Source organism: Paramisgurnus dabryanus, chromosome 21 (genome assembly GCF_030506205.2).
Source record: "Paramisgurnus dabryanus chromosome 21, PD_genome_1.1, whole genome shotgun sequence".
In the NCBI taxonomy this organism is placed as follows: Eukaryota; Metazoa; Chordata; class Actinopteri; order Cypriniformes; family Cobitidae; genus Paramisgurnus; species Paramisgurnus dabryanus.
In genome coordinates this window covers 14324883-14348539 of record NC_133357.1, presented here as the reverse complement: position 1 = coordinate 14348539, position 23657 = coordinate 14324883, and positions in this window count along the sequence as shown.

Sequence of the window (23657 nt, the reverse complement as noted above, 5' to 3'; positions counted from 1 at the left end):
AGTATATCGCTATCTGAAATATTGCCAAAGACGGCATTACAGGGACGCAGGAAGTATGGCAAGGGAGACGTATCGTCTCGTTCCCTTCTCAGGGAACAACAGTTACATACGTAACCCAAGACGTTTTCATTTGTCAAACACAACTGTGCAAAAAAGCTTTTGATATGCATCAACATACATATACAGAAGATATAAGCATTTAAAGTGAACAATTTAGCACGTGCGCTTAAAAAATCTAGATTTTTAATGATATTATCCTACACTACACAGGGAATAGTGTGGATTTATTTACAGAAAACGTCTTGAGTTTTCTTGAAAAATGTTGTAAAACATATTGTGTCGACATATTGTGTAATATTTTTTGAGTTGATTTAACAAAAATTTAAGGCAACCAGGTAACATACTTTTTTAAGTTGAACCAACTTTTTTTTCAATTGGAGACTCCAGCTATTAGTTACCCAAAACAAACTTGAATCTAGCCAAAACAAACTTGAATCTGCATGTTTTTCAGTGTTGTTTTTGGCAGCCCTTTTAGTTTTAGTCTTAGTCTTTTGGACGAAAATGCTTTTTTTCTAAAATGCTTAGTTTTAGTCACATTTTAGTCAAGTTTTAGTCGATGAAAATGCAAAAAGGTTTAAGTCAAGTTTAAGTCAATATTAGTAAAAAAAGTAGTATTTAACAAATTAGTTTAGGTTAAAAAGTGTGGTGTATTTAATAGCCTACTATTAAAATGTGCATTAAGTTTGTCCCTGAGGGCTTGCCGTTGTTTTAGTCGTTGTGGCTTCTGTGCATGTCATGTCATAACAAAAAATTTGAGCTTTGTGTGTTATGCTGAGACATCGCTTATAAATTTGAGAAACACGTGCCTTGCCTTGTTATTTGAATACACCACAAAACGTATTGGAAATGGGCTTTATGTTTGACAAGTTTAGATACATGTAAAACCTTAAGCTTACCATGAAATTGTGGCTGATTGTTGAGTAAACTTGAATGTATATGATATGTTAACAGCGTGACTTGTTAGTTACCTTTAAAAAATATCAGCGTGATGAACCTTCATGTGCTGCTTGAGGTTGGTGGTCTTTCCACCTAGTTTGTGGCCACATTCACAGTCGACTCGTCTCCCAATATGCATTCCGTTTTTCTTTCTAATGGATTATACTGAAAGTATGTCCATAAATCATCTCGGCGTTTCCGTTTATTGGCGTCACCGCCACAGTCCTTCGAACTCGCCACAGCCGCAGGTGTGTTGTTGTGTGAAATCTGGTGCGCGTGTGCGACATGGTGGCAGCCGGGTGATGGGCGTAGCCAAAACAAAAATAGGAAGCGGCAGCATTGCTGATACTTTTTTAGCTATAAACAGACAGATTTCACGCAAAATAGGCAGAAATTACACGCATTGTGAACCTCAGACTTATAATCATTTTCGTTCCGTCTCGTCAACGAAAACTCGAAAGCGTCTCGTCGTGTTTTCGTCACCTTAGAGCTATTTTTAGCTAGTCATCGTTGCTCGTCATAAAAAAAAGGTGCGTCAACGAAAATATTTCGTTATCTTTTTTTTTTTTTTTTTTTTTTTTTTTATTGATTTTTCTTATGCAACAATTACAAACACATAGAGATACATACACATAACATTAATTTAACATAAACCTACATACATAGTCACCCCGTAAAAAAAAAAAAAAAAAAAAAAAAAAAAAAAAATTAAATACCCTCAATATTACCATATTGTTCCCGGCAAATTATTAATTACACTGAAGATTCAAAATAAGATAAAAAGGGCTGCCAGACCGCATAGAATTTTTTAGAGGAGCCTCGGATAGTATATTTAAGGTGTTCTAGTTTGAGATATGACATCACCTCTTTCACCCATCGCTTATGAGATGGAGGGGTTCCTTTTTTCCAATTAAGGAGGATCAGGCGTCTAGCCAACAGTGTGGAGAAAGTGATGAGCTCTAATTGGTTGGTTGTTAGCTGTAACTCTTCTGGCACCACTCCAAATATGGAAGATAGAGGATTCGGATCAAGATCTTTGTTACAGATAGATGAGAAAGTTCTGAAAATGTCTGACCAAAATTTTGTTAATCTGGGGCATCCCCAGAACATATGACTCAGGTCTGCTGGTTCCAGACTACATCTAGGGCAATTTGAGTCCAATCCTGGATACATCTTAGCCAGTTTACTCTTAGACAGATGAAGCCTATGAAGCACCTTAAATTGCAGAAGCCCATGTCTAATGCATACTGAAGATGAGTGCACCAACTCTATTGCATATTGCCAAGATGAATCTGAAATTTCCAATCCCAATTCCTCCTCCCATTGCCTCCTAATACGGTCGAGACATGGGGAGGCGGTTCTTTGGATTTTCTCATACATAATAGACACCATACCCCTAAGAGAAGGGTCCATGTTTAACAGTTCATCTATCCATCCACCATCTGGTTGGTTCAGAGAGAGAGAAAAATGTTTTTGGACAAAGCTACGGACCTGCAGATATCTGAAAAAATTGGACTGAGGAATATTAAAATCAGTTTTAAGTTGCTGAAATGAAATAAACACGCCATCTTTGAAAAGGTCCCTGACACACTTGACTCCATTTCTGGACCATAATTGAAATGCAGAGTCTATAAGAGAAGGGGGAAACATATGGTTCAATAAAATGGGTGCAGAGGGCAAAGTCTGTTTACTATTAAAGTGAAGTCTGAACTGCGACCAAATTTTGAGTGATCCACGAATAATTGGGTTATTTGTCACATAATTTTTACTCAGGGGTAATGGGGCACACAGCAATGAACGTAGTGATATTGGGTTACATGTGTGTTGCTCCATAAGCGACCAAACTGGGGCTGTTTCGCCCAACGTATCCGAGAACCAGAATGTCAATTTCTGAAGGTTAGAGGCCCAGTAATAAAACAGAAAATTCGGAAGTGTTAATCCACCATCCTCTTTTTTCCTTTCCAAGTATTCTTTCCTTATGCGGGGAATTTTTTTTAGCCCAAATAAACATAGAAATACAAGAATTTAGATCCTTAAAAAATGATTTAGGAATGAAGACTGGCACTGTCTGAAACAAAAATAGAAACCTGGGTAGAATTGTCATTTTAATGGAATTTATCCTCCCAGCCAGAGATAAGGGTAAGGTTGACCAACGTACCATGTCCTGTTTAGCCCTGTTCAGTGCTGCTTTGAAGTTATTGATGAATAGATCCTTATACCTGCGTGTTATGTTCACACCCAAATAAGTGAATCTGTCAAGACTTACTGAGAATGGAAACGATTGGAACGACATTTGATAGGCTCTTTGATTGATGGGGAAAAGAAGACTCTTTGTTAGATTAATTTTATATCCTGAAACACCCCCGAAATCTGAGATAACTGAGAGAGCAATCGGTATAGAGAGATTCGGATTAGACAAAAAAAGGAGAAGATCATCCGCATAGAGCAGAAGTTTATGCATTTGTCCCTCCCTTTGTATTCCAGTTAAACCAGTCGTATTCCTCAGTATTATTGCAAGGGGTTCAATAGCTACATCAAAAAGCAGGGGGGACAGCGGGCATCCCTGCCTTGTTCCCCTGAAGAGTGAAAAACATTTAGACATTATGTTATTTGTTCGAATGTATGCTTGAGGCCTGGCATATAGAATTTTAATCCATGAACAGAACATAGGACCGAAGCCGAACCTTTGAAGTGCTGTGAACAAGTAAGTATATTCGATCCTATCGAATGCCTTGTGCGCATCTAAGGATATTAGGATCTCAGGAACAGCATTGTCCTTGGGTGAGTAAATCACATTAACCCTCATATTATGTTCCGGGTCAATTTGACCCGTTTTGATTTTTAAGCTGTCGGATAAACCAGGTAACCTGTGATTCTATTCTTGAAATTTTGTGACTTTTTCTCATTTATTGCCATGAACATGCATACAAAGTTTAGACATGCTGATATGTTTTGAAGTGTACCAAAACAATTTTGTAACGATTTTGAGGTTCGCGGGTCAATTTGACCCGCATTTTGTTTTGCGCCAAAGCAACTGTATAGACCTAAATTAAATATATATTTTTAGTGTTTGTTGTTATATTGGTGTTTACCCTAAAATGGGGGTAAAAATGCTTCTCCTCACTATTTTGAGTACTGAAAATACTTTTACAGACACAGATGGTAAAAGTGAGCTATAATTTCTATTTACAATTTATATGAAATACTACTTAAGTTAAAGTTTTCTTCCAGAAATTTTGTCACTTTTTCTCATTTAGGGCCATGAACATGCATGCAAAGTTAGGATACACTGATGTGTTTTGAAGTGTTTTTTTTTAGCACAAATAATGATTTTTGGTACGATTTTGATGTTCGCGGGTCAATTTGACCCATATTTGTTTGTTCCAAGGCAACTGTACAGACACAAATTAAATACATTTATTGCATATATTTTGGTGTTTTACTACCCTGGAAAGGGAAAAGTGAGCTTTTCCCACTTTTTTTGTACTGATAAAGACTTCCTCAGACACAGAAAAGTAAATGTAAACTATCATTTCTATTTTCAATGTAAATGAAATACTATGTATAGCTGATGAATTCAGACCCACAGAAAATCCAGAGGTGAATACAGGTGATGCTAGCTGTGCCCCATAAAACATGACACCAAAATAAGCACCATTTGTGTAAAATGCAAGAAGTCAGAAAGCACATGCTTCATGTATGCAGATCATGTAAACAGTGATTTCTTGAATTTGTACAATGAGCCTCAAGAACAAAAGATGAGCCTATTTAGAAAAAGAAAAGCTTCATTTCATTTCAAAGCAATATTAAATAGTTCATTTAGGATGTCTTAAACATAGGTATGTTAAAAAAAACATGTTGAATTAAAATTTAAAATGTTAAATGTTGCAACAGTTTTTGTGCAACATTTGTTAAAACAAACATGTTAAAAATTGTGGTTAAATGCATTTTTTTTAAATCATACTTTTTAATTTTAAATGTTTGTAATGTGTGACAAAGACTGATACTAAAATGGTTTTGTTCATACCTAATTCCTTCTTGTTTTTCATAATGTGATATTTAAGGAATTGCATTGAATCCAATGCGGGTCAATTTGACCCGGTCCATCAAAATCGTCACAAAAATCGAACACAATACAAGGGTTAAACAAACGACGAATATTACTGAATAACTGTCTGCCTGTAATAAAACCAGTCTGGTCGGGGTGAATTATCTTATTCATGACTGGTTCCACTCTGGTTGCCAGCACCTTAGTTAAGATCTTATAGTCACAGCACAATAAACTGATTGGGCGGTAAGACTCACATTTAAGTGGGTCTTTATCCTTTTTAAGGAGGACCGATATGGTTGCCTGTGTCATGGTTTGGGGAAGAGACTTTGAGTCAAGGACCTCCTCAATATTTCGTTATCTTAATCGGTGACGAAAACAACACTGATGTTTTTGCCAAAATAACTTGCGAGATTTATGATATTCCATCATGTAAGCAAAGTCAGCAGGGACTACAAGGTGTTGGGTTTATTTTTTGTTATTTCTAATCTAATTTTGAGGTTGGAACATCAACTCGAATTCAATCACTGATTTCACACTGCTTTTTAATCTTTGACATGGCCTCAGATAATATTAAAAGTATCAAGGTTTCACAGAATGTTTATTTACTTTATGTAGGATGGTTTTATGTAGAAACCATTAAATGAGCTGGGTTTTCACAGGAGGGTCATAAATGTTGGCAAGTCTGTTGGGGCCATCACAGCCACTTCTTAAACTCAGGTGAAAACTTTTCCCTGTCACCTCAACAGTTTGGCCCATGACGCTAATTGCACCAATTCACCCTGTTAACTGAAAGACCAAGATTGACAAGGAAATTACGGATGCGGCACATCAGCAACACAACCACAGCTAGAGCCTTCTGAGTCTGACTGCACAATGGGTAAAACAGACACAGAGAGCAAAGTTCCTTGTGACAAAGTGTGCTCTGCAACTATAAATTGACCTAGGAACAGCTGTCCTTTTCTTAAATACCACGCATAATGATCGAAAAAAAGTCTGTGCAGCTGGTCTCAGATCAGTGTTCTAAATAAAACCATTTCTGAGCTTCAAGTCTGCAACCTTTTCTCCAGCTGTGCGTGTCTAACAGCGGTCGCTCAGTGTTTGAACTCAGTCAGGTGGAATGATGTGAGGTTTGGCTGTGATACAGAGGCATGAGATTTATTTCAGTGTGGATAAATACAATCTTCACTGTTGTCTCCTGGCCTTTAAGATGTTCTCGGTTTAATTTTATATAATCAGCCAACTTAACAGAGACGAGCACTCCGATTCCAGCCTGATTTTACAGGAACTTGTAGGTATACAAAATCGTACCAGACAGCATGGACGTGCACAGACATTTTGAAGGTCAGTGGTACTGATATGGTTTTAATAAAATATTATAAATATGATATTGATATTAACTAACTCAAGTATTATAATAATAAAGCAATAAGCCCCAAGAAGCAGTGGGTTACCAGTGCATTTTATAACAGCTAAGGGGCGTTGTTAAGCATGACGCAAATTGGAGTGCCTAAAACCAGAGGTGGAAAGAGTACTGAAAATTTGTACTCAAGTACAAGTACAAGTAGTTGCTAAAATAATACTCAATTACAAGTAAAAGTACTGGTGTTAAAAATGTACTTAAGTAAAAGTACAAAGTACCCCTCTTAAAAACTACTCAAGTACAAATTACTTTTTAGCCGGTGATATTTATTGAATAAACATTAAATCCATTGAATGAAATCAGAAATATGAATGGATTAAAAACAGGCAATTTGTGTTTCATACGAATAAACACATAGTACAGGAATTTTGTCTGTTTAAAGAATGTAAAATGATTTTAACAGCAGCTATTATTATTATTATTATAATAATTATTATTATTATTGTTTCTTCATATAATTTTTATCAAGTTATAAAAATGGTCTAATGTTATTATTATTAATGAATTATGATGCAACATAAATAAGCTTGCTGGGTTATTTTATTTAAAAACAGATTTTTTTACATTAACTCATTCCCCGCCAGCCATTTTTTTCGAAAAGTTGCCCGCCAGCATTTTTTATGATTTTCACAAACGTTTTACAAAATGCCTTCCAGGAAAATTTTCTTCTAAAAATATATAAACATACAAATATATCAAATGAAAGAACAGACCCTCTACTTTTAAACAAACAATAAAAAAGTGAAAAACCGCTTCATCCTATTTTTCCCCCTGCTTATAAACTCTTAAATATTGGTATATTTCTTTACAAATACACTTTTTTTTTAGCAAAAAGCTGAAACAATTGCATTTTTGTGAAGGAATTTAGTTAGAGATCAGATTCAGAACGAATATCAAACATAAAATTAGTAAAAACATTTTGGCTTCAGTTTATCCATAAATTGGGTAAGTCCGCTATCTAGTGGACAATCGCGGTATTGCACATTAACATAAATTCTTCAGAAACACGTTTTTATGCAAATGTTTTTTTCTTAATTGACAAGATAACTCGTCAATGGCGGGGAAAATAGTTAAAAAATATTATTGGACAAGAAAGCTTTGAAAAAGTACCCTACTAATATTTCAAAAGTTATCAGCATTTAGCACTGACATATGTGTAATTTAGACAGGCTGTCAGTGCAGTAACACTGCTACGCCAGTGGGACGCGGCAACAGACGAATTTGATAAAAGAGTCCTTATTAGACTGTTTTTATTATTATAAGCTTAAAACACTGATTTAATATGAATAATACAATGTTAACAATGACATGAAATTCAACTTTGAGCGCCATTTTACAATGCTAAACCTTTTTTTACGGTCTATGTGCTCGTCACCTAGGTAACTGAAGCTCATGTTTCAAGTGATGTTTTCAGTCACATTATCGTCTATTATCGTTGGGTAGACATTATCAATGTCTACCCAACATTAAAAACGAAAACGATCACATAAATATGGTTATAAGTCTTCTTACCATAATGTGCTTTTTGAGATTAGAGGCTGAAGTATTGTAAGCCGAAATCACTGCAGATGGCAAACAAAGTTGGAATTACATTTGCACGCTGTCTCCTTTCCTTCCTCTGTTTGTGAACAACTCCCAAGTGCGGCCATGGGCACTCATCATCCGGTATTTCTTTGGAATTTTAAATTAATTCAGCGTCCATAACGCCACAGTCCTTTGACATTAAATACAACGTCACAGTGAAGGACACGCGAGGATCGATTGAATAGCTCTCCAGAGACCGGGCTTTTTTACAAAATACTAGGGTTTTTATTGGCCCGCCCACGATCAATTATTTCTATTGGATATCCATATGCTGTCAAAGATTTGAATATTAATTTAATTCAAATTCTACAAGTACTTAGTAACGAATGAGATTTTCAAAGTAGCGAAGTACATTACTTACCTTAATTTGTACTTAAGTACAAGGAAAATTACAGACTTAAAAATTTACTCATAAAAGTACAAGTACACGAAAAAACTACTTAATTACAGTAACGTGAGTAGTTGTAATTCGTTACTTCCACCTCTGCCTAAAACCCCCTTAGCTGTTATAAAATTCACTGTAACACCACTGCTTCGCTGGGCTTATTGCTTTTATAAAACGGTTACTTCATATGCATAGCAGAATATCATAAAATAAAACACAACGTTGTAACTTTATAAGTACAAATATTACTCTTCCGCAAAACAAAGTAGTTCCTCAGAATCAAGTGTGGCTGCAACAGAGCGCAGTTCCCAACTAACACAGATGCAGCAAAGACACAATGAAAATATAATTAAATACCATGGTGTTTATTTTCATAAATCAACATCCATCTAATTTATACATTAACATATCGTGCAACTGTTGAAGTGATGATCAAATATGCTTGGAAGCATGCTTAACTCTTTCCTTGCCACCCAGTTTTAGTTTAATGCCTTCCAGAAAAATTATCTTCTTTAAATAAACATAAAATATATCAAATGAAAGAACAGACCCCCCGCTTTCAAAAAACAAACAAACAAAAAGTTTCGTCCTACCTTCATTTGTTCTCTTATCATCTCTCGAATTTTCAGCTAAAAGCTGATATAATTCCATTTTTGTGAAGAACTTTTGTTCAGAGCCATGACCAAAACTTAAACAGAGTTTTTAGTGTTAATGTGTCAGTGTTTAAGTTGGGTAAGATCGCCACCTAGTGGATAATAGCGGAAATATGGATTTGAGGTTAAAGAACTCCTCAGGGAAGGGTATTCTCTTGATTGACGAGATGACTCCACAATATTTTTAACATTTATCTGGATATCGCCATTAATTGTGCAATTGTAGAAAAATTAAAAATATGATTAAAGACTGTGGTCTTTATTTTCATAAATCAGTATGCAGCAACAGTGGCGCAGTGATATAATGCGGTCTGAAACCGGGGGGGTATTTATCACAGCTTAGAACGCGTTTTAACCAATCAGAATGAAGGACCAGAACCAGGCCCAGGCAGCTTTATAATAGGAAATAAACTTACAAATGGCAAATGGCTAAATATTATTCTATAAAATTTACCTGCTGGCTTGTTGGGGCTTTGATTTCATGTATGCAATGTTAAACTGTTGAAATGTCTTCTTTATTTGTGAAGGTACTGGGGAGGGGTTTGTCTACAAAGTGTGTCAAAAACAGCTAATTTGTTGTTATTTATAATGGGTACATTCATTTGATTAGACAAGCATTATAATTTTAAGAATGTGGATTTTGTTGTTATTTGCTTACTAAATTGTTAGCACTTTTCGATGACTGAAAGCAAATCATTATAAAAGCAATCAAAACACTTATTCAGCGGATCAACAACTATAAGGTAATGTAATGAATCCACCTGTTAATGCAATCTTCGACAGATCAACTTGTAAACCATTATTAAAAGTTTATTGTTGCAATTCAGGGTAAGAGACACTTGAGTAGTTGAACACTGATGTTTTATGTAACTGCCCAAAAACTTATTTCTGTTTTAACTAAAAAGTTTAATCCACTCTTTTAATCTGCAGTAAGAATGTAAAAGTTCTAGATGCTACAGGTTACTGAATTACACTACTCAAAACAGCCAAAATATTCTGATGACATCTAACTAAAGGTCACACAAGCACAACACACAACATACTGCCATCACATACAAAAATAGAAGCAGTATGAGAAACCCAGATGCAGTTTCCCATCAGCTATGAACACAGAAAGAGCAAAAGCAGTGAGAAAGGTCAGAGTTGAGAGATCATGTAAAAAACTCAACTCACCTGCGCCGAAAAAAATTAGTAAAACACAGTACAAATTATTTGATATAGGACTGACAATCAAGACATTTCGGTTTAATTAATTGCATAATATGCTAATTATTTAGCATATCAAAACACAAAACAATTAATTACATTCTCACATTCAGGATTCTCATATTGAGTATGTTTAGATATACAGTTCACAGAGAATGCATTGTATGTAATTATCTGCGAAGAATGACTTCACTAACTTGACAGTCCTCATGATTTGTATGCATATTGAGATAAATGGATCTTAACTTGGCTAAGAGCACCAGTATGATTTTTAACTGATTGCATGCAACCTTGACTTTGCACTTGGCTGTTCCTGTGCTCTTTTCTTCTGTTTCAGAGAGCTGCAGACAGAGGTGATTTCAGGGTGAGTGGCAGTTATAATAAAACTTAGAGGAGAGTCAAAGTTCAAATTGAGTGTGAAGTTTTGTGGGTATGAAAACATTATCATGAAAGTGGGTTACATGAAAATAAGAGAAGATTATTAGAAGATCTGAGTACCAATGTAATGTCTTCACATTAGGTACCACTACAATATATATATATATATATATATATATATATATATATATATATATATATATATATATATATATATATATATATATATATATATATATATATAAATGCACTGATATATCAGCCTATAAAACATCTGCCAATTGGTTAAAAACAATCAACAGGGCGGATGATGTGTAATTTTTTTAATTGGGTAACAGTGACAAACAGAATTGCAGTTTGTACACTTTTAGGATTTTATGACATAACAATGATCGATTCATCAATATATCGACCAGTAATCGGTATCAGACAAGCAATTTTTCTCACTGTTGGCATGTAGTTTAAAGGTCCCATTCTTTTTGTGTTTTTGAAGCTTTGATTGTGTTTACAGTGCGCGATATAATGTGTTCATGTTTCACGTGTAAAAACATGGTATTTTTCAAACAATTTACTTATCTTTATACCGTTTTCACTGTCCTAAAAACTGTCTTCCTTGTTCTATGAAGTTCCTCCTTCAGAAATACGTATCGAGTTCTGATTGTGTAGTTTGTTTAGTGTGTTGTGATTTGATAGCAGCTTAGCTCACCGTTAGTTTAACTGGCGACTGACGTATTCCTGTGGGCAGAGTTTAGTCAAAAAAGTGTTCTTTTTCATTTTTTTTTTTCAAAAAACTGTTCTGGTGACATCATTAAAGCAGGAAGTAGAGGGTTGTATTCCAAATCGGCCGTTATAAGAAAATATATCGCCTGTCTATAGAAAATGTAAAATAAACATAATGTTTAATATTAATGGTCATTATGTGAATGAATAACATTTAGAAAATTTAATCTTTAGAATTTAATTAATGCAAGTTAATGTGGTGGCTCATGACTGCTCTTCCGAGGGGCATGAATTCAAAATATGTGTTCGGAGTGTCATTTGTGTTGCTTGTGTTTTCAAAATATGTGTTCGGCGCGTCAAGTTAACTTATGTGCATCACGTGTCTTGTCAAAATAAGTGCCTTCTGCACACGTGTCAAAACGTTTATGTTAAAAGAGACGCTTACATTCACAAAATACACGCAAGACACTCCCTTAACAGTAAACTCTGATTACACATGAGATCATGCAAGTATTTGGCAAACGTGGTCATCTCTTTTATCATAAACCCTTTAGACGCTTCTGCAGCAAGCACTGATTTTGACAAAACACGTCATGGGTTCACTCGACGCACCGAACACATATTTTGAAATGACGAACCACACACATGAATATCACTCTGAATATATACAATATTGGCTAGGAATTTTTTTTATATCGGTCCATCTCTAATAATAATTTGAAACAAGGAGTAAAAAACTAAAATATAGGTATCTATATTGTGGAAAACGTGAAAGTTGGTTTAACTTAAAAATTTACTTTAATTTAATTTAATTTTTTTCATATTCAGTGAAATTTTAAGTTGATAAAGCTAACATTTCTTTAGGTGATACCAATTGAAGTAATTAAAAAAAAATAATCTTACATTTTGTCATTTTAAATGAAAAATGTGCAGAAACATTCTCTAATTACACAAATCCATCAATTTTTCTTTGTGTAATCTTCTTTAAACCGCAACAGTCACACAAAACAGGCTGTTTGGGATCCCTCAATGTGATGTCTCAACCATAACCGCTCACAGACTTTGCCTTATGAGCGCGAAGTTCAACCTTCTGCCAGAGACACATGTTTTGATGTAGTCCATCAAAAACACCTAGCAGCCCTTTAAGAACTGAAAGGCTCTTTGCGGAACCAAAAATGTTTCCATTGGGCCCAATCAAGCAATGTTTAAATTAAATACTAAATAAATACTGTTAGATCCAGACATATATTCACATTTGAATTCAAGACTCTCACAATAAAACTTCAGCTATGAAAAATCATCTCAAGCTGTGTGGCTGAAGAGCCCTGTCCAAATCGTTTCTGCAATTGTTCTCAACTCAGAAGGCTCTTCAAAGTGATTGTGTCCATGTAAAGTCTCAGCACCAGCAGTTTATTCTTGATAATGATCATTTGACTTCATTCTCTGCCCACTGAAGCACCATTTTAATGCCAGCGCTGTGTGGTTGCCCCTGTGATGGGGCTGATAATTGAAGGGTCCTCCAGAGGGTGAGCCAAAGCTGTTCTTCAAACTGTGAGAGACATCCAGTTCTCAAAGTCTCCTGGGGTGTAATGCCTTGTTATTTTCCTGTAACACCACCAGAATAAGCTGGTTGGCAGCGGAGATGAGTCCAGTTAGTGTTAGGTCACTCTTTTAAAGCATTCAGCTATACAACTCACCCTTCAGTTTGTATATGTTAGCCTATATGTTTGGGTTATTTCAGAAGGTTTGGATTTGATTGTAGAGGATTTCCTGTTAATTTCATCCCTGAGTGAATATACAAAATAAAAGAGATTTAGGGAAACGTAGGAGATCTAAAAACTTAGTTAAAAGTAGTTTTTTTTTTCAAAATTTTCCTTTATGGGTCTTTATTCAGTGAGTTCCATGTTAATATTACATTATTTAAATTCGTATTTTACTTACGTTACAGTTATACTTTTTGTTTATAGTTTTACAGATCCAAAATATTGTTAAAATTAAAGCTTATGTCTTATTTTTCTCAGGTTCTGGCAACGCAATCTCACGGCAATTCGTATGTATTTTACGAGGTGGCTAATTCGAACTCGTGGTACGTTTTGTACTATTCACTTTGTAAGAATTTATACAAATTAGCCAACTCAAAAAATACTCTATGTACGAATTTCCATGAGATTAGGTTGGTTTTGGACATGGGGGAATTTACTTTCTAACTGCTGCATGCATTTTTATATTTTTCAAAGTAAACTTTATAACAGTACAGACGCACTGATGTGAGTCATTTAGTACAGTAATGAGTAATGCTGGGCTGACGTTTTAGTCGATTGCAGACAGGATGACTAATGTTGGATAAATAGAAAACTGATGGATGAATGTCTGTCGACTCTTTGTGACCCATTGATCTCTCTCCCCACCATAACAGAACAGATTCTGATAAATGAGACCACAGAACAAGAGTAAACAACTTTTGCCTAATGCAACCTAATGCATCTGGGACCAAATGAAGATTTTGTGTGTGCAATAAATACATTTCCATGGGTCTTCTTTTGTGGAAGGGAAAAGCTGGAGGCCCTGATGTGTCTAAAATACAAGATTATTTTCTTCCCATTCACAAAGGATTGGACATGCCAGAGGAAAAAACAACGATGGAACACATAAGGTCAGTAGAGCCTTGCAAATGACGTTTATTTTTTACCCTGGCATCTCTACAGAGGAGTTAATGCACAGATCAGACAAGCGCTTATCTTCAGCTGATGTATATTTACAGAATGGAGCATGTATACCTCAGATAGACTGAGTTTCAGGCAATATGTGTAATGGATATAAATGTGGACTTTAGTTGGTTTGACACTGAATTAGCAAAACCAGAATCATTTATGATGATACATAATACATTATACATATTCATTAATTTATGTATGCATTTGGCAGACGCTTGCATCTAAAGTGACTTACAGTGCATTTAAGCTATACATTTCTTTATCAGCACACTTTAAATAAAGATTTGTTGGTTCAACTTTAAAAATTTAGTTACCTGGTTGCCTTAAAACTTTTATTAATTAAATGTTGGGTAATTTTTTTTTAAGTTGAATTAATAAAAAAAAGAATTTTAAAGCAACCAAACTTACTTTTTAAGTTGAAACAACTTTTTTTTACAGTGCATGTGTTCCCTGGGTTCAAAACTATGACTTTTTGGGACACATACAATCAGATACTATGATTTCCAGAAGACTGGAAAAGACTGGATCATGTAAAGTGTCATATAGTAGTTTCTGCCTAACCAGTCTCCCAAAGTTTAGTGATATAGTCACGTATTTTTTTATTATTTGTTCGTGATATTATCACAGATTTCCGCGGTTTTTTTTCGTGACCGTATAACGAATTCCTGTTTTCGTGTGATTGTCATGTATTGGTTACTCAACTGCTTTTTCTTATTTTTAAACCATTGTCGCTTTGGTTTAGGATTAGATTTGGTGCTTGCATTAGAATGTTACTTTATACATTGGTTTATACTATTTTTTCTGATTTATTTTTTTATATGTCGCCTGGTGTTAGGGTTAGAGTTGGGTTTGAGTAGGGATGTCATTTTATGTAAATCTAACCCAAAACTGAAGCGACAATGGTAAGAAAATAAGACAAAACAGTTGAGTAACCAATACGTGATAATCACACGAAAACAGGAATTCGTTATACGATCACGAAAAAACGCAGAAATTTGTGATAATATCACAATAAAAGAATCAAAAAAATACGTGACTATACCAAATTATATGTTCCCGTACCAATCAATCTCTGGGATTTAACCTCTTACACTCTGAGGCTATTTTGAGGATTTCCGCCTGGATTTGGCCTACCTAAAAGCTTCCCATACCCACATGCAGATGTTTACATAAAATATTTTGGTATCATTTTACAGGAAACCCTTTGAAATGACATAAAACACTGTTGAAAGTGTTAAACATGGTTGTATTTGTTGTCAGTCCTCTAATAAACACAAAAATAAATTGGCGCTTTTTGATGTTTTTTTTTTTAAGTCTGGATTTAAAAGTGTATAACTCTGGCCCTAAGTGGTCACAAAACCTGCAGACAGTTTTGTTTGATTCCAGCTAATGACAGCTTAAGATGAAAAAAAGATTTTTTTCTCTATCATAATCTATGCAAAAGTAATTCTATTTTAACTGAAGGGAGGAATAATACCCTTTTTGTATTCAATTTCCGCCTAAAAATATTTGAAGTGTCCTCATTCCCACATACAGTGGAATAAATGCAATATCTTTATATTATTTTACAGAAATCCTTTGAAGTTACATAAAAAGCTGCTGTTTGTGACAAATATCGTTATTTATGTTGTTTTTCATGTGATGAAACACCAATGTTAACACCAGTTAACACCCAAAAAAGAATGATCTCTTTAGCATGTCGCATTCCAACCTTTTTCTTATTTTACTGAAGGGTGTGAGAATACATTTTTCATATAAAAATACTTTTTTTTGTTTTGCACATATAATAAATAGCAAGGGACTATTCATGCACACAACCAAAGAAAATGCTGTAAATGGACTCATTCTTTAGAGTAGGACCTAAGATAAAAGATGGTGTAGCACTTGTGGCTATCTGTGCTATCTGAGGCAGTTCACGCTCAAGTTTCACATACATTTACAAAAGACGATTTTTTTACCTCATTATTTATTTGACGATTGTTAAATATGTGATGATAATAGAACACAATAATAACGATATAGCCTTATTCCTGAGAATGAGAGCTTTCAATTGATATAAGAATTGCCCATATTTGTCATTTTGAAAATATGAAATATGTGAATATTAAATCATATAAAAAATTGGGGGGGTGGGGGGGGGTGATAGTGTAAATTAAGTGTAAATAACTTTCTTACAGTAAAATAAAACTCAAAGTGATGCATATCTGCAGAAAATCGAGATTCTAAGCTTTCAAACAGTATCGCATTTGTGGTACTGGGTCCATGAAAGACCATTATAAATTAAAGGAATATTTTATATTAAGTCATAATAAGTAATTTTGGACCTGGAACAGGGTCCACAAGATAATAAATAATAGTAACTAAAATAGTAACTCTGATTCTTGAGACATAAAACATGGTTGTGTCTCTAAAGAATGCTGAAACTTTGTTAGCTGGGAGTAACTTTGTATGGCACCTCTCTCATACTTATGTTCTCTATGTTTAATTACTTTTCTATGTATTTCTTACCTTCGCTCTGGATTAATACGTCTTCTATGCTTATATGTAAGATAAATGTCATGATGAACAGAACCAAAAGTGGACTTTTTAAAAGGGTGACGCCCCAGTGACAGGTTTGGCACTATGCTCTCTGAGAGTGTAAACCTTCACAAGGGTACAAAGCCAACCAAATACAGCCTGATGGTAAAATACTAATTATAGGTTGCATTATTGTAGGTTTGTATTCAGGCCCTATCTGAAGCCCATTTTAAGCAGCATTTGGTAAAATGACTCCAACTGGTTCCCCGCCTCATTAATTTTCTTCCTGCTAAACTGATGGGAGCTAAATTTCTGCCTAATTGACCTGAGCAATGCTCTTTGATCCCATAATGCTGCCTGTAGTGTCTTAAAATCAGCTGTATAAATGTGACATAATTGTTTAAGAAGAACATTCACGTCAGGTGTTTGTAAGAGAATAAAGGCGTTTAAAATGCTGTTCTGAAATGGGTGCACAAAAGCTTTCTTTGAGCTGCAGCTTTAAAAGAAGAGGAAAGAGGCAACTGAAAATATCATCAATATTGATATGTGTATAGCAGCCATACAAACAAAAACCTGTTATTTGCTTTTTTGTATAATGCAATGACAAGTTCGCACATTATACGAAAAAGAAAATGGATACCTGTCAGGAACATTATTCCAACCTATAATTAAGGAGAAAAACAATCAAAGCTGAAAATAACAGTCAAGAACAGAAAAAACAGAGATAGATTTTAAAAGATAAACCTATATTTTGTCATATGCTTGATATGACAGAAAAGATAATGGTGTATCAGAGATCTGAAAGGTGCAATTTATGATCCATGTCACAATAAGGAGAGATAAAGAAAAATGTTCAACCTGTTGAGTTAAAACAAAGCTGAAACACCATGAAGCAAAGCTATTCTGACATTCAGCTTCAAGTTGAAGCGTAGCTGTGAATTGAATTTTGCCGTCGGCAGAGGACGAAAGAACCTTCTTTGAACTGACAGCCATGTCCTTAAGCTAGCACATCCATATGCATTGAAATGAAGTGACCAACTTTCATCTGGTCACCAGTCCACGGAGCATAAGAGCCAAGAAATGAGTCGGCACTGCATTGGTAGTTCAAGTAAAATAAACCTCTGGCCTGATGAGTTAATGATGTGTAACTGTGATAATAAAACAGCCATAATTGAAGTTGTTATAGCAATGTGGAAAACTTTAAACGTATTTGGGAACAAATCAGCCTATTGTCTGAATAGATTTGGCATTAATGAGTGGTTTAGTGACTTAGACAGCACAACTAATGTTCTGTAGCAGAAAATAAATGAGCTTTAACAACTGTTTGATTTTTCCATGGTTTCAGCAAGCATGATCATTATTCAGGTATTTATTGCTGTGTTTGAACTGTGCTGTTAAGGATTATCATATATTAAAATCAAATACATTTGTAAGGCTGTGAAAATATATCCTTGATATCTTTAAAGGCGGGGTGCATGATCTCTGAAAGCCACTGTTGACATTTGAAATCACCTAAACAAACACGCCCCTACCCCAATAGAATCTGAACCTTCTTTTGATAGACCCACCCCACACATACGCAAACCCAGGCAACGATGTCGGTTAGTAGACACGCCCCTTATTGCTGATTGGCTTCAAGTGTGTTTTGGTAGTCGGTTTAAGTAGTTTAAGGTTGAAACTAGCATCATCACAGAGACACACTGACGCAACAATAATAATTGTTGTTGGATATTAAAGGTGCAATGTGGGACTTTTAGAAGGATATATTGACAGAAATGCAATATTATATACATAACTATATTATCAGTGTGTGTGAAGGATTCCTCTAGTTTACCTTCTAATTTGCCGTTTTTATCTACATACACTGCGGGTTTCTTCTGTAGCCCTAAACGGACAAACTGTAAAGAGTGTGTTTTGACCCTCTGTTGTCCCCATAGACTGTAAAAAAAAGATGGATGTAGTGTCTGTGACGTCACCCATAGGTTTCTGAAGATCGTTTTTTAAGCCAATAGTAGGCGGTGCCTGTGGTAGCTATTCTGGCCGTGCGTCACCACTCATTACTTGCAGATATCCGAAAATGGGTAAAGAGGCGGGACCTGGGTGAAGCTGAGGTGGCTGATTGCTAAACCACCCCTCCTGGCTCGACTCTAGTAACAGTAGTGGTTAATTTAAATGGATGAAAAATTCACCCCCTCACAGTTGTCATGAAGGGCGAAATAAGCTATACAGACCAAAAACAATTTTTTTACCAGGCTGTAAACATATTTTTTTCTGCTCTGAAGATGGCTATTTTAACATGGGGGTCTATGTGAATTGACTCCCTTTTGGAGCCTCTAGTGGCCAGTCGATGAATTGCAGTATAAATCACTTCCATATTGGCTCAAAGTCCGGACTCCGGTCCGGATCCAGACCCGACGGCAACTTGATCCGGACCCGCGTCCACTTCATATTACAAGTGCATTAATTTCTATGTGATTGATTAAATGTGTGCATTTGCTATTTTACAAATGCATATTAAACTTGTAAACCATTCGTTTAGTTTTTTTTCGGTAACGCTTTAGATTACAGCCCGGAAAGTACTACGTAAGTACAGCGAATTTACAGCGTATGTTTCTGTAATTATAGTTTACTTATGAAGTACGTACGTGTAATTATAAGGGAACAATTTATAATATTTGTGGAACAAAGGGGTAACAACCAGGAAAAATACAAATAATATATGCAGTAAAGTACTGCGTAAGTACAGCGAATTTACAGCGTATGTTTCTGTAATTATAGTATACTTATGAAGTACGTACGTGTAATTATAAGGGAACAATTTATAATATTTGGGGAACAAAGGGGTAACAACCAGGAAAAATACAAATAATATATGCAGTAAGTAATTTAGATTACTAAACAAAACTTAAAATTCAGTTAATGTGTTTATGCTATTTATTAGTACGATACAATTTATTTAGAATTTTCAATAAAGGTTACTTACCTTAAGAAAGAAAAAGAGTACAGGAATTTGTTGGGTCATCAAGCAAAATTAAAAATAGACAAGGCAACTTTGGTGAAAACAAAGCAAGCAAAACTAGAACTACACTCTTAGAACGAAAGGGTTAAAAACAACACATTAGTGTTGATTCTGGGACGACAAATGCGTTGTCCCAGAATCCAACCATCTCTGTGTTATTATGGAAACAACACATTTTGTGTTACTTTTATATTTTAACACAAAATCAACACAAAATGATACATAATGTGTTAAAATTACACATAATGTGTTAAAAACTTAACACACAAAGATGTGTAAAAAATTAACACATCCTTTCTAAGAGTGTATTTTCTGTAGTTACTGTTTTGTGTTGTTACAGTCTAAGTCAAAAAAAAAAAAACATTTACCCCCTTGTTTCACGTAGTTACAGAGTAAGTACAGAATCTGCGGGCTGTAAATTAAAGTGGCACTTGTTACCCCATTTTTTCACGTAGTTACAGAGTAAATGTAACATATGCTGTCTGTAAATTAAAGTGGCACTTATTACCCCCTTGTTTCACGTAGTTACAGAGTAAATACAACATCTGCGGGCTGTAAATTAAAGTGGCACTTGTTACCCCCTTGTTTCACATATTTAATGAGTAAATACAACATCTGTGGGCTGTAAATTAAGGCAATTGTTACCCCTTTGTTCCAAAAACATTATAAATTGTTCCCTTAAAATGACATGTATGTACTTTATAAGTACACTATAATTACAGAAATGTATGCTGTAAATTCGCTGTACTTACGCAGTACTTTACTGCATATATTGTTTGTATTTTTCCTGGTTGTTACCCCTTTATTCCCCAAATATTATAAATTGTTCCCTAATAATTACACGTACGTTCTTCATAAGTAAACTATAATTACAGAAACATACGCTGTAAATTCGCTGTACTTACCCAGTACTTTCCGGGCTGTAATCTAAAGCGTTAACTTTTTTTCTTTTTAGATTTAAGAGTATTCCTGGTCATAAAATAAAACGAGTTATTTAAAAATTTCCTGTGTGACGCTGTAGCCATCACACCCAGATATTATGCACAGCTACTTCATGTACTACGGCTTTTGATCAGTCCTTACCAATCACTGTTGGTTTGAGTCGTTTAAAACATGCTTTTCAAAAAGCACCACTCGTCAAACATAATCTTAAACATAGGCTATTCTTTATTATCATGAAAATACCTGAAAAGGTTTGAAGAACAGTAATATAAATATATCCTTAAGCCATTTCCTGGAGCTCCGTGTGTCTGGTTCTTCGTCTGCAGCGCATATTAAGTTTCTGCCCGAGAGCGCCCCCTGGCATTTGGATGTAGCGGCATTTCACCGTAATTCATTGAGAAGCATAGCAAGAATCATCAGCCAATTTATAGGTGCACCCCTAATTTTGGTCAGTGTCTCTGCCTACCAACAACCACACTTTTTTTGCCATGGTTTATGCATATGATGGAGAACAAACTGTGCCATTTCTCTAATTAGGTTGCTCTATTTTGCACCTGATTACTTTTGGCATATTTCTTGTGTTTATTTTTTTTTATTTATTTTAAATGCAAAATACACTTATGTTTTTCCCAAACTATTTGTGTTGATTTGTTATATAAACAAATGATTTACATACAGTTTTTCTGGACCTATGAAAATTATGGGAATTCAGATATGGACCTTTGAATGTAAACTTTGAGAACCCCTGAGATCAGAAGGTTGCCCCTCGGTGTCCCTTATGTTTGTCCTGTGCCAGCTACTGTAGCTTCTTTTATGCTGGGTCCGAAACCGCCCACTTCATACTATATAGTACGCGAAATGCAGTAGGCGAGGAGAGTAGTATGTCCGAATAGTATTCGAAAAACAGTATGCGAAAAGTACCCGGATGACCTACTACTTCCGGTTAGATTTTGCAGTGTGCATACGATGGACACTTCACTATCCCATGATGCCCAGGCAGAGGAGTTATCCAACAAAGAAGAAGAGGCATGCGGCTGTTTTCGCGCTGGAATGACATGACGTAATGACGACGTATGTCACGTGATGTAGCAACATGGCGGATGTAGTACGTCCGAATCTCATTCATACTACCAGAATTCATGCTATACAGTACCTACTGTACAGTATGCGGTTTCGGACGCAGCCTTAGTGTTTCGAAATTGAGGTTAGTTGCAATTCAGAATCTCACCACTAGATGCCGCTAAAACCCCACACTAGACCTTTAACAGGCACAAACTCAACATTCAATACAATGGGTAGCATTTTACAAATCTACTCGAATGTTGCTCAATCCTCCCCATTTTAAAGTTTAATTCTGCATTTTAACAAACGCAGGTCTCTGTCCACATCCTTAGGACAACCTTACCCAGGCTGTACTGTGTTTTGCTGTCCGGCAAAAATGAATACAATGAAAGGCAGTCATAAATCATGAAAATACATATGTTATTCAACAACACAACAAGCTAGCACTCTTATATTTCACCCAACAAATGTTAGATGATCTGTAATTTATGAACTGATTGTTTTGTTTGGTACAGAATACATTTCTATAATCTAAATGCACTATTATGATTGTCCCTGAGTGCTTTGGACTGTGCAAACCTGTGAAACTATCTCAGTCTCTGTCTGTCTGTCTCTCTCTCTCTCTCTATCATTCTCTTTCTCTTTCTCTCTCTCTCCTTCAGTGTTTATTGGTATTTCTATCCACGCCTTGATTTAATAGTTGTATTAATAATTTACGCTATCACTGTCTGACAGTGGAGTTTTTCCCCATTGCTCTGCTCAGCAGAATGATAATAGAACAAATGATCTTCGTTACATTACGCTTCAATGCCTAAAACCAGATTTACTCTCCATCATCCTGCTATAAAACTGACTAATTCCAAAGCTTACACGCAGACATCTTTATTAATGCTTCTGATTAATGGTCACAACCTGGCTGTAAATCTATGCTTACATTAAGAAGAAATGGGGTGAAATGAGAAGATAATAGACCCTGGATATACACGATGCGTGCTCTGCATGCAGCTGTACTCATTGGTTATCCATGCATATCATTGCAGACACCACACCAATCCATGTGCACATACAGTGCCTAGATATGCAGTATGCTATATGGTATTTAGGTGTTTAAAGTAAACAAAGAAAAGAAAATTGCATGTACTATGCATTTCCTAAAATGTGTCATTAATTAAACAAAACAAAATGCTAAATGCAATATTTCTCACGTTTTATAAAAACAAAAACAAATTCCCTCATCCTCATAATAATACGATTTGTCTGGACTGAATTTACTTAACGTGTGATAGTGCCATCTAGTGGCTAATATGTTACAATACAATCGTTTGCCAGCTAAATTCTACAATTTTGACCAAATCTCACACTGACCCACCTCAATTATTCGTATTGCATGGCTGATTTAAAATAACTTTAAAGTAATATATTTTCTCAAGGCTGAAAACATCAAAGTTATGGTCCAGTTTCTCTACCGAAATCCAATTAAAAATTGAATTGTGAGCACAGCAGGTTCTGTGGCGTTCTTCTCTCAGGTGTCAGCAATTTCCCTGGGAATAAAACTGATAGTGCTTTACACAGAGGTTAAAGGAAATATATAGGGATGCTCCAATCAGGATTTTTGCAGCCGATACCGATTACCGATTTGTTGTCTTCGTGGTCGGCCGATACTATGCCGCTACCGATTCTTCAAGCTGATATGCAAGCTCTTTGATGACTGTAACCCTTAACATTGTTCTAGATAAAGTACCACAAATGTAGCCTTTATTATATTACTTGCAGTAATTAGGTATATTATTGTTTTAATAGAAAATAAATAAATTAGCACAACAAATATTTATTCTGCAAAGAGAAATTTAATATGCCTTTAAAAAGGCTGATGTCTGTTAAATGTAAAGAAAATAAAACACGCACAGTCTTTAATGTATGAAATAAACAAGGGTTTACAACATGGATTTGTGACCCCTACAGGGTCTGTGATTGGTAATGTTACCTCAGGAGTCCTCCAGTTTAAAATAA